The following is a 19109-nucleotide window of genomic DNA, read 5'->3' on the forward strand; positions in this document are numbered from 1 at the left end:
AAAAACCATTCTTCATTTAAATTGAACTGAGGAAAGAAACGAAATGGCAATAAAGACATGAGATTTTCTTTTAATTTTAGGGCTATTATTTGATCCCTAAAAAATACAAGGATGCTACAAAGAAGAAACAGATCGGTGTTACATGATTTACGTGATGTCCTCAGCACAGTCATACTTCGTAACGTCCGTTTGAAAAACTTATAACTGTGGGATATGCTACACGCGATGACGAATCAGAAACAACACGGAAAAAAATAAGATCTGTCCAACGTTCATAATAACCGCGAGCGCCAGTCTTCTTCTAATGCGCTAATATCGCCTATGCGACACTGTTCCAGTATAGCTCGGCAGGTCGTAAAGTAAACAAAACACATTTCTTGGTGTTGCAGAATAGGTTCGTAGAGTGGAGCTTCATCACTGCCTTCACACATGGCTCTGTCTTGCAGTATATCGATGGTAGGCAATGTAAACCTCGTAACTCCATTTTCCTAAATGTTACAGGAGAAGCGAAAACGGTTTCTTAAAAAAACAGGTGAAGTTGCTATACGTGTAACTAATTAGTAGAAGCCTAGTTACTGATGGATTAGTGAAATACATGCACTGTCAAATCTCCTTGCTAGTGCAGTTACTGATGAGTGGAATTAAGGGTTTTCACAGTCAGATGGGCCTAGGAGCTTTTCATCGCCTACAATCGATATGTTAATGTAGGCGCACTCGTTACCACCCCACATCACTTATGAGCAAAACACAGCTCTACCTCAGAGCTGCAAACAGAATAGGCTGAACACCTATTTTCCTTCCTCCAAAGCGAAGAAGCCATGTGCGGCGGCCACGCCCTCGCTAGAGATGGGCCGAAGCCAAGGAGCTACGACGACCTCAGGCGGATATTGTGCAGACGAAGTAGCTGCGAATACGTGGATATGGAGCACGTTGCCACAAAAAAGAGTGCTGCGGAAAATCAAAGTATAAGGAAGATCGCCGATGCTAATGGACATCTTTCTTTAAAATAAATAAATGAAAATTCGTTTGACTGGGCCCACACCACAGTACACTTCACAAAGAAACGTTTTCAACATTTTGAGAAGAGAACGTCGAGACTATCTCCGAAAATTTTATGCTAGTGTCGACAACTTTTTCGGCTTTATTGCCCTTCTCGAGTAACGTCGAGTTTGATTTGCATCTGTAGTAAGCTGTCTAATTCGCAGTCATTACGTAATATTCGTTTAGTTAATGTTATACGTATTGAAGAATCTGGTGGAAGTCTCTCCGATGAAGCTACACATCTCGACAATGCTGAAACCTTAAATCATTCTTACTCCTCTCACACTAGATCCCTCGGAGTCGGTCCTTGTACACATTTTGACACTTATTTGGTAGTTCCTTTACTATCAATCACGGTTATTTATTTGACAGTTCGTTTACCATGATCAATGATGATACGATCAAACTAGATGTTACTTGAGAATGGCAATAAAGCCGAAGCAGCTATTGTAAAGTTAAATTAAAATTCGCCTTTGAAGATTACAAGAATTCAGAGTCTTCTTAAACAAAAAGCATTTAATAATTTACACTAAATCACCAACAGCTGAACTGGAAGGAAATACCTGGAAAAATTAGAGCGATAGTAAAAGATATAAACAGTATTCTGAATAAAATAGAAAGTATTAACAGAGTCTTCCGTCAGTTCTTGGTATAACAACATTATAGTAAATGAAAAGCACCAGTTTACTTTTGTTCTACAATATTACTTTTATTGTTAACTGGTTTTCGGCTTACTAGGCCACCTCCAGACATTTACTGAGTATTATCACCAAAGAAGTTAAATGGTAGCAAACAACATTGTAATAGAAGTAACACATCTAGACTGAAGCAGAAACATACAGTAAGTAACATCTTTGCAATGAAAAAGTAAAAACTGAACAGTACATAAATAACAATGGAGTAGACAGGAAAACCTTTAGCACAAAATATGAATAGCATATCTACATAACAGTTTCTAATAACAAACAAAACTAATAAAATAAAATAAAATTAGTACTAGACAAGGCTGCATCAGGAGGTATGAAACATGGAGAGTGATACACAACCAATTAAAGAGACTGTTATCAATGTAACTACAGAATATATAAGGAACTGAAGCAGTATCAATAAGATAAACACAAATAAATAAATATGGGTAAATGGAGGTGTTTGAGGGAACCTACAGTTTGACAGTGTTGTGGTACTGCATTTTAACATTAACATTATAAATATATATAATTAGAAAGTCTACAACAGGTCAACTATTTTCTACAGTCAAAGGCATTCTATCCAGGTCAAAGGTAAAATTATTACCAGAGATGTTTGCCAACTCGTGTGAATGGGGTACGAATTTGTCATCTCCATGGGTACAGCGGCCTCCCACGGCCGTGAAGGGGGTTTGGGCGTTATGTATTTTCAGCGGAAGGTCATGCTTTGATTCCTGAACAGGCCTCTGAAAATACTCGAGATGTGTGCTGGCAATATTGCGGCCTCGCCGTTTATAACATGCGAGGCGAGGACTCCAGATCCTCCTGTGGACATTGCGGCTATAAATTTTGAGTTAAAACACATCCGAAGTCATTTTGTCGAAATGAGCTATATTGAAAGATTGCAGAAAAATAAAGAAAGTGTAACCAACACATCCATCCTTGAAACACATCTATGCTTGAAACAGTTCTATTCTTGAAACGTAGAGAAGCGAGGAACAGAATGCAGGCAAAGATTCCAGAAACAACAGAAAATGTGAAAGAGCATATATGGAAATATGACAGTAAGTTTTAACAACTGAAATAAGGTCTACTTGGTACAGGGTGATCACTTACTTTATATCAACAAGAAATAAGTTCCATACAACAGGATGAAGTACTACCAACTTATGAGTCAAATATCGGTTAGTGGACATGTTAATATATCGTTCCATATGCAATTGTTACACTACTATACATAACATAATAAGCGGAGATTCATTACTTTGCCATAATTGATTGGAACAGTTGAGATGTTTTGCAGAACAGAAGAATAATGTTATTTGGGCTGTACAGCAAATTTGTTAATAACATGATGTATAAAAGAGTCTTAGAGTCAGCCAAGATAACAAATGTTTTATAAAAGTTAAATTATTTAAACACTGCACAAATTCAAAACAGAAAACATGGTAATATGTTAAAAATAACATTTCATGAGAAAAAATAGGAAAGGCAAGACAATCTGAAAGCAGAACTACTGAACACTGATGAATTCCACACGTTCAGTAAATTTATTTAAATGCTATTTGATGTATATCATTTATGAGTTCTTTCGCATCTGGAGGGTTATATAAGGAATTATAGAGCGACCTGTTTTGACCAGACCACAGAACATAGAGAGTGGACAGTAGCTGACTGGGGGCCTATAGTGCAATCCGGCCAATCGTGTATTTTGCCTCTTTACGAGTGAAGTAAAGCGTCGAACACACCAAAGGCCCAAAGAGAAGTGTTTGCAGGTTTTTGGATTATAGTTTATGGGATTGTAGTACATTAATACACAGTTTTCAGCCAGAACATTAGTAGAGGCACAGAGTATGTTGTGGTGCATTTTGTTAGTGCGGGTTGCCTACATCAGAGGGAGGTATGCACTCAGGGGCAAACCTATTGTTCTGTTAAGTGCTTTTCCATGTCAACCTATTGTTCCGTTAAGTGCTTTTCCATGTCAACATATTGTTCTCCTTTGATTGACAGGTATTTAGCAGAACAATAGCTTAAGTACCTGTCAATCAAAGGAGAACAATAGGTTGACATGGAAAAGCAATTAACGGAACAATAGATAGACTTGGAAAAGCAATTAACAGAACAATAGGTTTGCCACTGAGTGCATACCTGCCCTTGATGTAGGCAACCCACACTAACAAAATGCACCGCAACATACTCTGCCCCTCTACTAACATTATGACCATATACCTAACAGCCGGTATGCTCACCTTTGCCACGGATACACGGATAACATTAGCGACACATCATGGCACAGAAGCAATGAGGTTTTGGTAGGTAGCTGGACGAGTTGGCAGCAGATCTGCACACACAAATCACTTAATTCGCGTTAATTCCAGGGAGAGGGGTGATGAGGTCTGAAGCCACATCCATTACATGACAGATGTGATCGATCGGGTTCAGATCTGGCGAGTTGGGGGGCCAGCATATAAAATAGAACTCGCCGCTGTATTCCTCGAATCACTGCATAACGCTCCTGTCCTTGTGACATGGTGCATTATATTGTGGGAAAATGCCACTGCTGTCGTAAGACGTGATCGTGACGAGTAGGTGTACGTGGTCTTCAACCAGTGTACTATACTCTTTGGCTGTCATTGTGCCTTGCACAAGTTACAATGGACCCACGGACGCCCAAGTGGATGTTTGCCAGACCATAATGGAGCCGCCGCCAGAGTGACTCCGTCCCGCAGTACAGGTGTCGAGAAGCTGCTCCTTAGAGGACGCAGCCTCCCATCGGCCTGATGAGGAAGTTTATCGGAGTTCATCAGACTGTGAAACGCCCTGCCACTGCTCCAGTGTCCAGTGCCGAAGGTCAAGAGCCGATTTCAGTCATAGCTGCTGATGTCGTGGTGTTAACGTTGGCACATGCGGGAGCCGCCAGCCGCTGAGACCCATCTGTAGAAGCGTTCAGCGCACTGTGTGTTCAGACACACTTCTTCTCCTCCCAGCATTGAACTCTGATGCTAGTACCGCCTCTGTTCGCCGCCTGTCCTCTTTAACCAATCCACCCAGCCTACGACGTCTGATATCTGTAATGAGAGGTGGGCGTCTAACCCCACAACATCTGGACGTGGTTCCACCTGGGTTTCGCCACGTGTTGAGGACACTCACCACAGAACTCGCCGAACACCCGACGGGTTGTGCAGCTTCCGAAATGCTCGTGCCGAGCCTCCGGGTCATCACAGTCTGGCACCAGTCAAACCCAGAGAGATCGGGCGTCTGGCCCATTCTACATACGGACAGTGCGCTCACTGATACTACACCACTGACCATTACAATTGCTACACCACGAAGATGACGTGCCACAGACGCGAAATTTAACCAACAGGAAGAGGATGCTGTGATATGCAAATGATTAGCGTTTCACAGCATTCACACGAGGTTGGCGCCGGTGGCGACACCTACAACGTGCTGACATGAGGAAAGTTTCCAACCGATTTCTCATACACAAACAGCAGTTGACCGGCGTTGCCTTGTGAAACGTCGTTGTGATGCCTCGTGTAAGGAGGAGAAATGCGTACCATCACGTTTCCGACTTTGATAAAGGTCGGATTGTAGCCTATCGCGATTGCGGTTTATCGTATCGCGTCATTGCTCCTCGCGTTGGTCGAGATACAATGACTGTTAGCAGAATATGGAATCGGTGGGTTCAGGAGGGTAATACAGATTGCCGTGCTGGGTCCCAAAGGCCTCGTATCACTAGCAGTCGAGATGACAGGCATCTTATCCGCATGGCTGTAACGGATCGTGCAGCCACGTCTCGATCCCTAAGTCAACAGATGTGACGTTTGCAAGACAACAACCATCCGCTCGAACAGTTCGACGACGTTAGCAGGAGCACGGAGTATCAACTCGGAGACCGTGGCTGTGGTTACCCTTGACGCTGCATCACAGACAGGAGCGCCTGCAATGGTGTACTCGACGACGAACCTGGGTGCACGAATGGCAAAGCGTCATTTTTTCGTATGAATCCAGGTTCTGTTTACAGCATCGTGATGGTCGCATCCGTGTGTGGCGACCTCGCGGTGAACGCACATTGGAAGCGTGTATTCGTCATCGCCATACTGGCGTATCACCCGGCGTGATGGAATGGGGTGCCATTGGTTACACGTCTCGGTCACCTCTTGTTCGCATTGACGGCACTTTGAACAGTGGACGTTATATTTCAGATGTGTTACGACCCGTGGCTCTACCCTTCATTCGATCCCTGTGAAACCCTACATTTCAGCAGGATAATGCACGACCACATGTTGCAGGTCCTGTACGGGCCTTTCTGGATACAGAAAATGTTCGGTTACTGCCCTGGCGAGCACATTCTCCAGATCTCTCACCTATTGAAATCGTCTGGTCAATGGTGGCGAGCAACTGGCTCTTCACAATATGACAGTCACTATTCTCGATGAACTGTGGTATCGTGTTGAAGCTGCATGGGCAGCTGTACCTGTACACGCCATCCAAGCTCTGTTTGACTCAATGCCCAGGCGTATCAAAGCCGTTATTACGGCCAGAGTTGGTTGTTCTGCGTACTGATTTCTCAGGATCTATGCACCCAAATTTCGTGAAAATGTAATCACATGTCAGTTGTAGTATAATATATTTGTCCAATGAAGACCCGTTAGCATCTGCATTTCTTCTTGGTGTAGCAATTTTACTGGCCAGTAGTGTACAACACCGTGCCTGTGTCTCTGACTGGCAGTCATTCCTCGCCAGCAGACGCTGCTATCACCTGGACGGGCTTACATTGATAGTCGGTCGGTGGTCACAATGTTCCGTTTGATGGGTGTACAGTGTACTGCACTTAATAGTTCGTACGCAAATGAGTTGTTAATCCAAACCAGATGTTATTGTAGTCTATAATAACAATAAAAAACGTACCATATTTTCGGCATTATAATATACTTATTTGTTTTCTGAAAGATTACTACTAGTGCTCAAAAACCACCGTGAGCCGTCACCTTGCCATGCACGTCATCTGCTTCTGGTTCTTCGATTGCGTCAACATTTGGCTGCATCGCTGCTTCTACAGTTTCTTGAAAGGTGATTTCTTGCGAATCATCCACGAGAGTCCATTCATCCACGTCGAAGGTGTCCACGTCGTCACATTCGGGAACTTCTTTGACCACATCTGACAAGTTTTTAAAATTTTCTCACTCGTCTACTGCAATCCCATAACCACAGTTTGTTCGGCACCTTTCAGGAGTATCTGCTTTCACACTATCCAGGCTTGAGCACACCTATAAATTACGTTATATTGAAATCTAGACCTTTCGCTGCTTACAGGCGTTGATAAAAACCAACGGATCAATTCAAAAATTTGTACCCCGACTAGAACTAGAACCCGGGGCCTCCTGCTTAAATGTCAAACGCTCTATCCGACTTTTCTTTTTTTAAATCTCATTTTGTTCTATATTTTTCGTTGAATTTGTTCGTGGCGGACGTCCGATGACACTGGTTCAGGTTGTTCGTTGATCCGTTCACTCAGTTTTTCTTTATTACATAGGGTACGTAAACCTCTGACAGAACACGCTGACCTACCGTGCCGGCTAAATGCAAATGTCGTGTGACTAGGGCCTCCGGTCGGGTAGACCGTTAGCCAGGTGCAAGTCTTCCGATTTGACGCCACTTGGGCAACTTGTGCGTCGATGGGGATGAAATGATGATGATTAGGACCACACAGCACACAGTCCCTGAACGGAGAAAATCTCCCACCCAGCCGGGAATCATTGAGCCACCGAGGACACAGGTGATAGTGTGAGTTTTTTGGGCAATGTGAGTGCATCCGCAATGAAGGTCATTGGCCGGTAAGCCTTAACTATATGAAGAGGGTATCTGTTCTTTTCGGTACCACCTCAGCGGATGCACTGTGTGTGGTGCTCGGAATATGCCCCATAGGTATCACGATGAAATACAGAGCTGCAAGGTACTGGTTAGAGGTGGGGAGACTAGATAAGGCACACACTATAACCGGTGTGCCGATAGAGACGATACGTCACCTTAAAAGTTGGCGTTTGGATACATGGCAAGGTGAGTGGGGTGTAAGTGATAAGGGACGTAGACTGCACGACTTCCTCCCTGACATAAGGGAGCGGTTGAGAATGAGACGTATCGATCCCAGCCGCGGTATGGTACATTTCTTAACCGGGCACGGACCTTATCCCACGCACTTAAACCGCGTGAGTCTGAGGCAGACACCTACATGCACATGCGGGGAAGAAGGTTCCCCAGAACACACTGTCTTTTTCTGCGGGGAATACGCGAACAATAGACATACACTACACTTAGATTACACAGATACATAGATATATACAGAGCAATAGGAGACGAAGAACAATGGGCACAATTAAACGCACTGACAAACAGTATTTCAAAAACAACACATGAAGGGTATATGCGGACACAACATCACAGACATGCCTATGTGCAGCGTAACAGCAATCTCCAGAGGATGGACAGCGATACCCACAGTGACAGCGAAAATAGTGACACTGAGGAGGAACAGTAGGAGGAAGCTGAGATGTGACAGTAAATAAGCAAAAAGTGCTGGCAATCCAGCCAAGAAAACACCAAATGCTGTACATGGATGGGCACCTAAAGTAGTTAGTAATAAATAGGATAAGAAACATTATTTCTCTACTAATAACCATTTGTGTGTGTGTGTGTGACTGGCGGTCAACGGCTCGATGAAACCATTCCGACGTATTCACCCTCAGTCACACTCGATGATGGTACTAACAAATCTCTCATCTATCCTATCTTCTTTTTATATTCTTCTTAAAAACAACAAAATTTTATTTATTTTTCAACCTCTAATTATTTATATTTTGAATCATTCTTTGTAAATGTTGTAGATAAAACAAAAGGAAAGAAAATTGTAAAAAGATGAAAAACTAAAATTGTAAGATGAACGACCTGTTTTAAACATCAGGTAACAGGTCTATAATTTGGCAATAAATAAAAATAAAAAAATAGTGCTCAGAGCCGAGCTCCCCGTGAGACCCACTCTTTCCGACTCACTATCCACATAGTACATTTGTAGTGCCGCTGCCCACCATACGCATTACTCGCGGCAGTCAATCTACCAATCGCCGTAAGAGTTCGGGCAATTTTGAGTGCATCTGCACTGAGGACGGTCATTGGCCGGTAACCGGCACTCAAATCCGGGATCTCCAATGGTATCTGTTGTTTCGGACATGTCCAAAAGAACAGATACCCTCTTCATATAGATAAGGCTTACCGTCCAATGACGTTTTTTCATAGCTTTCTCTAGAAATTTAGATTTCGACTTCATCCATTCCGGAACGATACAAACACCAACAGCTTAATTAGCCGCACTAGTTTTCAATAATCTTCCTTTTTCTAACCATTTGAATGGTTCAAACTTTGGAATGCGCAGTTGTTGGCAGTGAAGCTTTGTTAAGACTGGCAAGTCGCTGGGTGGGGAAGCAGCTCAGGGCCAGGTGTTCACCTTTCCTCGCTAACAGCAGCTCACGGTACAGTTTTGAGATTATCAGAGCCGGTTCCGGTAACCCGGGTTTCGGTTATCGAGGGTTTACTGCAGGTGCAAGTACATGTGGCAAGAGCAGGCCATTAATGCTTACTTTCCCCTGGGCACTAGGACAGGTGTTGAAGCGTGCAGACGTGGACGAAAAACGGTTAGTCTATACTGAATGGCGTAGTCCATCTAGTGCTGCAGGTGCGACCGTGCAGAAAACATCTGGTAGTCAATTATGTGGCGTGTTTAGGGGAATGCCTGTTAGACGCAGAGGAAGACTAACTAGTTACACTGTAGGAAATACTGCAACCTGTCACAATTTCCTGCGATGTATTTTACGAAAACACCTGCTTTGTTCTCCAACCAAAATGGATAAAATAAAAAAAACTAACATGGTGAAGTGAGCACACATTAAGATACTAATGATCACAATATCTATGCCTAAGACCTTGTATATACGGGACTTATACACTCCTGGAAATGGAAAAAAGAACACATTGACACAGGTGTGTCAGACCCACCATACTTGCTCCGGACACTGCGAGAGGGCTGTACAAGCAATGATCACACGCACGGCACAGCGGACACACCAGGAACCGCGGTGTTGGCCGTCGAATGGCGCTAGCTGCGCAGCATTTGTGCACCGCCGCCGTCAGTGTCAGCCAGTTTCCCGTGGCATACGGAGCTCCATCGCAGTCTTTAACACTGGTAGCATGCCGCGACAGCGTGGACGTGAACCGTATGTGCAGTTGACGGACTTTGAGCGAGGGCGTATAGTGGGCATGCGGGAGGCCGGGTGGACGTACCGCCGAATTCCTCAACACGTGGGGCGTGAGGTCTCCACAGTACATCGATGTTGTCGCCAGTGGTCGGCGGAAGGTGTACGTGCCCGTCGACCTGGGACCGGACCGCAGCGACGCACGGATGCACGCCAAGACCGTAGGATCCTACGCAGTGCCGTAGGGGACCGCACCGCCACTTCCCAGCAAATTAGGGACCATTCGCAACCGTCTCCATGAAGCTGGGCTACGGTCCCGCACACCGTTAGGCCGTCTTCCGCTCACGCCCCAACATCGTGCAGCCCGCCTCCAGTGGTGTCGCGACAGGCGTGAATGGAGGGACGAATGGAGACGTGTCGTCTTCAGCGATGAGAGTCGCTTCTGCCTTGGTGCCAATGATGGTCGTATGCGTGTTTGGCGCCGTGCAGGTGAGCGCCACAATCAGGACTGCATACGACCGAGGCACACAGGGCCAACACCCGGCATCATGGTGTGGGGAGCGATCTCCTACACTGGCCGTACACCACTGGTGATCGTCGAGGGGACACTGAATAGTGCACGGTACATCCAAACCGTCATCGAACCCATCGTTCTACCATTCCTAGACCGGCAAGGGAACTTGCTGTTCCAACAGGACAATGCACGTCCGCATGTATCCCGTGCCACCCAACGTGCTCTAGAAGGTGTAAGTCAACTACCCTGGCCAGCAAGATCTCCGGATCTGTCCCCCATTGAGCATGTTTGGGACTGGATGAAGCGTCGTCTCACGCGGTCTGCACGTCCAGCACGAACGCTGGTCCAACTGAGGCGCCAGGTGGAAATGGCATGGCAAGCCGTTCCACAGGACTACATCCAGCATCTCTACGATCGTCTCCATGGGAGAATAGCAGCCTGCATTGCTGCGAAAGGTGGATATACACTGTACTAGTGCCGACATTGTGCATGCTCTGTTGCCTGTGTCTATGTGCCTGTGGTTCTGTCAGTGTGATCATGTGATGTATCTGACCCCAGGAATGTGTCAATAAAGTTTCCCCTTCCTGGGACAATGAATTCACGGTGTCCTTATTTCAATTTCCAGGAGTATATTTAACATGTATCACCGAATCTCTAGCGAATTTCATTCTCAAGTTTCATCTTTACTGTAAAGAAACTTTTAAATCTGCCGGTAAGTGGTTATCGTTTGGAGAAAAAGGACTGCTGCTGGCAACTGTCTTTTCTCCGCTGTTGTGTGCTGTCCTTAGGTTAGTTAGGTTTAAGTTCTAAGTTCTAGGGGACTGATGACCATAGATGTTAAGTCCCATAGTGCTCAGAGCCATTTGAACCATTTTTTTTCTCCGCTGTTTTGCCCCGTGCGGTGTCACAGAACACATTAAATGTGTTTGTCATATTTAACGGAGCGGAGTGATATTGGCCCCGAAACAGGCTGTAATGTTGCTTCGTTGCAACCTTGATTCTCATGATGTGGCTCATGCTCTGAGCAACGGAAATAAGAGGCAGATTGCGGTCCAGACTTTAATAAAAGTCTCTCCAAGTCAACTAATTGCAGGAAAGAAACACCAACAGGTGGTTCCTGCACGTTTTTTACATGTCGCCTCTTCTAACCGTCACTCCAACCCCTAGCGGCAGTAGGGGATGTCTTATAATCAGAAAGGATGAATTATGTATATACCAAATTTAGTTGAAATTTCTACAGATGCTGCTGCGCTCTGCTTTTCTGTGACCTCCTTTCCTCCAAAAATCACACCCAGCGGTGTACGGCAGTCGTAATGTGACCGTCAAATTTTCGAGCCATCCAGCGATGTGTGTGACAATTTTGGTAGGAATTCTTTCATGCGTCACAGAGATATGCTGATACTTCACTCCCCCCCTGTCAAGCCCTCATTCCTCTACTTTCAACTCTAGAGGCGAAACGTCATCACGATTATCATGAACAAGCCTAGCGATCCGACTACGTTTCCACTAATATCGACTGTTATATTTCTCCTTCTTATGTCTTCTAATCCCTACCGCCACACATAGAAACGCTTTGGGGTGTGTTACCCCGACGGTATTTGTATACAAATAGTGTGTCGCGTGTGTACAAACTTTAATTGTAACTGTACCGGAAATTCCTGAGTTAGGCTTGCGTGTCATCCCCTCCGGACCTGACACATGTGCCCGAGCGAGATGGCGCAGTGGTTAGCACACTGGACTCGCATTCGGGATGTCGACGATTCAAACCCGCGTCCGACCATCCTGATTTAGGTTTTCCGTGTTTTCCCTAAATCGTTTCAGGAAATCTGGGATGGCTGCTTTGAAAGGCCACACCTGACTTCCTTCCCCATCCTTCCCCAATCCGATTGGACCGATGACCTCGGTGTTTGGTCCCCTGTTCCGAATCAAGCAGCCAACCTCCCGACCATAGAAACCGTCAGAAAGCGTTCGACAACTTTCCAAAGTTTAGTCGCCATCGGATGAATGACGTAGGAACGCATACAAGAAGAACAAAAATTAACTTTTATACGGGGTTATTCTTACTAACGTTTAAAAACCCCCGAAGATACGGAGATAACGAAGCGACAAGTAATCTCTACATATAAGAGGCACTGTCCTGACTGACTGACTAACTAATCATCGCTCAGCCCAAACCGCTAAGGATAGAAACTTGAAGTCAGGAGAGGATGTGGTCTTATACAGCAGCCGTCGTTTAAGAAGCGATTCTTCGAAATTGGAACACTAAGGGAGTGGTGTAGGTTATAAAGGTTTTTCTTTGAAAAAATGTCGCTATTAAGGCAATTTTGAAGCTAGACCTTCGAAATTGGTATTTGGTTTCTCGCTTACAAATAAAGAAATACATGAAACTTCCTGGCAGCTTAAAACTGTGTGCTCGACCGAGACTCGAACTCGGGACCTTTGCCTTTCGCGGGCAAGTGCTCTACCATCTGAGCTACCGAAGCACGACTCACGCCCGGTCTCACAGCTTCACTTCTGCCAGTATCTCGTCTCCTACCTTCCAAACTTTACAGAAGCTCTCCTGCGAACCTTTTCATTCTGCAGCGGAGTGTGCGCTGATATGAAACTTCCTGGCAGATTGAGCACTTGTCCGCGAAAGGCAAAGGTTCCGAGTTCGCTCAACCCAAAACAGTAAGGATAAAGTCTTGACATTTGGAGCAGGTGTGGACCTTATATATCGTTTAAGAAGAGATTGTCTGAATGTCCACTCCTAAGTGGGTAAAATAGAGGATGAAAGGCTTTTTGAAAGTGTGTCGCTATTAAGGGAATTTTGAGGCTAGAACTACGAAAACCGGTAATTGGTTTCTCAGTCAGAAAATAAAAAATAATTGTTTGAGCATTTGTGGAGATTCAACCACTAATGGGGTAAAATACGCGGAGAAAATTTTTCTGAAAATAAATAATTGGATTTTCAAGGGTACATCTACGACTACTGATATTTGACTTCTCGGTTAGAAATTTATTGAAATACATTTTTTGGTGTTTCTGGAAATTCGACCTCTAAGCAATTGTAATAGGGGATGAAAATTTGTAAGAAAATATATTGTTACAATTAAAAAGATCATGAAAATTGGTATTTCGCTTGTCGGTTAGATATAAAGAAATATTTGTTAGGGCATGAAGGTTGCAGTGGAAATGTCTCCACAAGAAGGAAAAGGTATGTTTGAAAAATACTTTGGACTTCAGTTACCAGAATCGCTTTTTGGTCAGATGTCCATTCGGAAAAGACAGTAATTATATGACCTTAATTACCGTGAAAAACATAGGTGTTGCAAATTGTGTTCTAGGCGCTTCAATCTGGAACCGCGCGACCGCTGCGGTCGCAGGTTCGAATCCTCCCTCGGGCATGGATATGTGTGATGTCCTTAGGTTAGTCATGTGTAAGTAGTTCAAAGTTCTAGGGACTGATGACCTCAGATGTTAAGTCCCATAGTGCTCAGAGACATTTCAACCATTTTTTTGCAATTTGTGAACAACATAAAAATTCCATAAAAAAAAAATCTCAGCAGGCCAGACAGTGTACGCGAGCAAAGCAGGGGGCGCTGAGCTAGTTCAATATGACACACATCGGGCCGCAAATGTCTGGAAATACCCCAGAAGTGGACGACGCATGTTGAACATGTGACGCCGCCAGACCACGCACGTCGCCACACGTGCAGCGGTTGAGCTTGTTGATCCCACCCTCGCCAGTAGGGGGCGTGGCTACTCATCGCTACGCTAGACTGCCCTTTTTACGGACACCTTTCGTCAATGCGATCTCTCGTAAACGTGGAAGTTACAAAATCATTGTCCTCTCTGTAACCGAGCTAAAGCTGTTCGTATTTTGTGTTTCTTTCCTTTTGTCTTTCTTTTTTTTTTCTTTTTTCTTTTTTTTACAGAATTTATTTAGTCAGGAAACCCTAATTCACTTACTGCTAACAAAGAAATTCGCATTTTTAAACTCCTTTACTAGGTTTGTGTTGTTCTGTATCAGCGGAGACCGCGGAATTGGTAAATAAAATTGTAAATCTTATCCCAATGTAAAAGCTCTATTGCCTGAAGCAATGCGAATGAATACTGCCTGCCATACGCAGGAGTCGAACCGTGACCCGCACGGCACAGGCCCGGACCCTCACTCACGTGAATACTTCAGTTCCGTTGAGATGGTCAGGGGCTCCACCGCTGCACGTGCGGCGAGGTACGTCATCTGGTGACGTCACATGTTCAGCTTCCGTCATCTACTTTTGGGGTATTTCCAGACATTTGCGACCCCATGTGTCTTAAATTACTTGTGACAGCATCATCTACGTCGCTTCGGGCGTTTTGAACGTTAATGAGATTCACCCTGTATGTTAGAGATAAAGAGACTACAAAAAAGAAAACAAAATTTGTAACACGAGTAGCCGGGCGGTGTGGCCGAGCGGTTCTAGGCGCTTCAGTCTGGAACCGCGCGACCGTTACGGTCGCAGGTTCGAGTCCTGCCCCGGGCATGGATTTGTGTGATGTCCTTAGGTTAGTTAGGTTTAAGTAGTTCTAAGTTCTAGGGGACTGATGACCTCAGATGGTAAGTCCCGTAGTGCTCAGAGCCATTTTTTGTAACAGGAGCACCATAAAAACAAATAGGAGACCTCCACCTTGCCGTGTTATGTGGGGAAAGAACAGGTATTTGTTTTCCTGCATTAATCTGTAAGCGTCTAACGTTCCCAGAAGTAGATACATGTATAATTTGCGTATTGTCTTCCTTTTAGTGGCAACCTCAAATTAACCCAAAAACACAGCGTCACTTCAAAACTGAAGAAATGGTTCAAATGGCTCTGAGCACTATGGGACTTAACATCTGAGGTCATCAGTCCCCTAGAACTTAGAACTACTTAAACCTAACTAACCTAAGGACATCACACATATCCATGCCCGAGGCAGGACTCGAACCTGCGACCGTAGCGGTCGCGCGGTTCCAGATTGAAGCGCCTAGAACCGCTCGGCCACACTGGCCGGCAAAACTGAAGATCCACCACTGGGTGACGCGTTCTTGACACACCTTAAGCCCAGGTTCTCATTCAGATGAGCAAAAAACAGGCGAAGTTTGGAAATTATTTTTGAGACAATGAAAAGACATGCAAAGGATCTGTTTGGGGATTATGATGGGTCATACTTCGACCTTTATTGTCTATTATCAATACAAAAAAATGGAACCCATAATTATGGTTTTATGAAGGGCCTGCGAGTCTGAAGTACGCTAATTGCGTGCACCGTAGCCTCTCCAGAGTTATTTGAAATCAGAAATGGATAACATCAATAGACACTGCATTAAATTTATGGGAGCCTATACATAACCTGATTGAAATAACTTTAAATTCAACGAACTTTGAGTTCGATTTTTGGGTATTTTTCACTCTTTATGACTTTATAAAAATAGTTAATATTAACAAATTTCATATATTGTAGTTTTAAGGTCCCAAAAAAAGTGTTTAATTTTAGTGGGTTGGAGGTAGAAGTTAATAGATTGAATTGTTTTTATTTTATGCTGCACGCAGTTGTGAAAAATCTGTTCTCGAGGAAAACCTGTTTATGGAATACAAAAATACCTGTTTACGGAAATTTTTAACATTATTAGTAGTTCCATTATGTCTCCATGCTCGTCATCAAATATTATATGTCTCTATGCTCGTCGTCAAGTATGTGGAGTCTAGTTATCCTACGTACTCGGTTTGGTAGACAAAAAATTTTTTTCTTTAATGTATTTCGATCCCTCCTCCAGAGGGGGGACGAGCTGAGAGCAACGTAATACGCCGCTCTACAGCCTACAGAAAAAAGTTAAAAAACGTAATGAGGACACATAACAATAAAAGGAGGTGATAAAACGCAGACTGTTTAAAACTGGTAGATGGCAAAAAAGTTGTGAAGAAAAACATAAAAATACAAAGAGGTCAGTGATGCTGATTAAGAGTTCAAAAACTTGGCGACAGTCTGGTTTTTGTTTGCAACACTTTAAAAAGGTGACGCATAACACTGAGCACTCATAGAAAACACTGTATGATAAGAGTATGAAGGCATTTGGGTATGGGGGTGGGGATGGACACGGACTGATGAGGAGGGGGGGGGAGAGTGGAGGAGGCTATGGAGGGGGAGGGTAGAGAAAAAGGGGGGAGTAGGGCAGATGCGAGAAAGGAGTGGGGAACACAGTGGAGGGGAAAGAAAAAGGATTCGGGGGGGGGGGGGGGGAAGAATGGAGTCAGGGAGTGGGTAGGTGGAGAAAAAGCAGGATGGAAGGGAAGGGAGAGGGAGCCCAGGAAAAGGACAGAGAGGGGGAGGTGAGGATCAGAGTTGATAGGACAGATAATTGGAGGGAGAGAGGGCATCATCCAGGAGTGGGAGTGATGGAAGCCAGCTCAGGAAAGGAGATGGTGTAGAAGGTAGGGGTGGGGGGGGGGGGACACAGCAGTGAAGATGCAGCAGTGTGCATGGGTTTGAAGAGAAGAGGAGCAACCAGTGGATGAGGGGGATCACGTTGGTGAGAGCTGTGGAGGACGCAGACGTGTTCGAGGAAAAGAGGCGGATGGGGGAAAGGAATCAGGTCATACAGGATCCACATGGGGGATGGGAGGCATACACGGAAGGCAAGGCCGAGTGTATGGTGCTCGAGGATCTGAAGGGACTTGTAGAATTTGGAAGGGGGGGGGGGGGGCACAAACAATTCGAACATATCGTATTAATGAGTTTTGTTACAAAAAAGTAAGTGACAATACTTTACTTTGACAGTTATACAGATGTGTCGCAAGCAAAGTGCAACGTGCAAAATAAGCAGTATTCTTCGGTATAAACAATCACAAGTCTGTGCTAGATAGCGATGCGAATAGACACGTCTGTCCAAGTCACTAGTCTGGCAGCTGCTATTCAACTGGGGCGTCGCCAGTCGTTCGCGGCGCTTATGTCCTCTCCGCGTAGGGCCCGCTGCTGTCGCGTTGTCGTCATGGAGAGGGGTCGGTCAGCGTGCGATAATCTGACGTCTGCTCACAGCCGTCTCTTCTCTACCGTTCCCGACTGGCGCGCCGGCGTCGACTTCACGCCGCAACAAGTTCAGTTGGCGTAATAATGTTGTTATGTGAGAAACCTCAATTTTTCCCAGGGAATTGAATGTTCAGATAACTTACGGGTTTGCTACCGGGGTGTCGTCGTCGACGACGGCAGTCGCACTGCGGTGTTCGGCGACGTCACCCGGCAGCAAACCCCTAAGTTATCTGAACATGTTATTACATGTTTTTGATGTCGCTGAACACAAATCTTAAGTTAGATTTTCAAAATTAATAATACCTAATAAAATATGGCAGACCAAAAATCACGTTTTGACCTACTTTGTCCAAAATTTGACAAAAAAAACTGTTTTCGTTTCTTAAGTTTATCCTGCAATTCCAGGGCCGTACATCAACCTATCCTCTAACTCGAATTGTTCCTGGAGAACAATTCCCTCGTTTTCTTGGTGAGGAAATCCGACCTCGCTGACCTAGATATACTATGTTCGACAGCCAGCACACGTTCTTCGTCAGCTTTTTCGGTGACTATGTTTGCATGCATATTTTCGACCATTTTGAGTGAGATCCTGGCGTAAAACTCTTGTCCCCCCCCCCCCCAAAAAAAAACACGCCCTTATCGTTCGGAGTGGACGCGACTGTAACTTGCTACCCCGCTATCCAGCAGGGACTTCCAGAGAGAGGCTGGAACTTGCCTGGAAATGCTGGAGAGCGCTTGCTTGCGTGCCTCGCGCGCCTGCGACATTTCTGCTGCTAAGCTCATTAGCCTGGCCCTAGGGCTATTATGGCAGCGCAGCCCTCCCCCTCTCTGCTACCGCTATCGCCTACACAATCTCACCAGCTCCTCCCCCACTTCTTTTGCACATTAGCTCTTGAGAATGAGCACAGGCAGAGAGACCACCCTGCACAACGCAAGAGCCGTTCTGTCTCGCCGCAAGAGAAACTCATTTTTAAAACTCCGCTCCGTAATCGCAGCTTGGCTTGAGAGCAGAGTACGCACTCTGATTTTTCAGCAGTAGTTTTTGAATTTATTAGTTTAGTTTGCGTTGGTCCGCTTCGCTGCTCACTTCGTTGATAATTTAAAAAATGATTCAGATGGCTCTAACCTCTATGGGACTTAACATCTGAGGTCATCAGTCCCCTAGACTTAGAACTGCTTAAACCGAACGAACCTAATGACATCACCCACACCCATGCCCGAGACAGGATTCGAACCTGCGACCGCAGCAGCAGCGCGGTTCCAGACTGAAGCGCCTAGAACCGCTCGGCCACATCGGCCGGCTTTGACAAGAGTATGTTCGAAAGGTTCGACAAGTGTCCGATGCGATTCTGCATCAGTTTCCTTCAAATGATAACAGAAAACCAGTGCTGTCCGCAAGTCTTAGTTCGTAGGCACAATACCCGACATGTTTACGCGTTGTAAACAAACACTCCTTTTCTTGTCGGTGATCATTACTATTATTTGGTATTCGGTTGGATGAAATTCTTTAAGCATAACGGACTGAAATGCCATTACTAATTTATTATGTCATTTGACCAAAGGTTTCAGTGAGCTGTTGTTGTTGTGGCTGTG

General features: G+C 44.9%; 1 protein-coding gene across 1 annotated transcript in view; it reads left to right on the forward strand.

Moving 5' to 3' along the window:
• LOC126109828 (acetylcholinesterase-like) overlaps positions 1-19109 on the forward strand; it is a 701016-nt gene that overhangs the window by 647860 nt on the left and 34047 nt on the right. The gene's annotated exons all lie outside the window — the stretch shown is intronic.

Source organism: Schistocerca cancellata, chromosome 12 (assembly GCF_023864275.1).
Source record: "Schistocerca cancellata isolate TAMUIC-IGC-003103 chromosome 12, iqSchCanc2.1, whole genome shotgun sequence".
Lineage (NCBI taxonomy): Eukaryota > Metazoa > Arthropoda > Insecta > Orthoptera > Acrididae > Schistocerca > Schistocerca cancellata.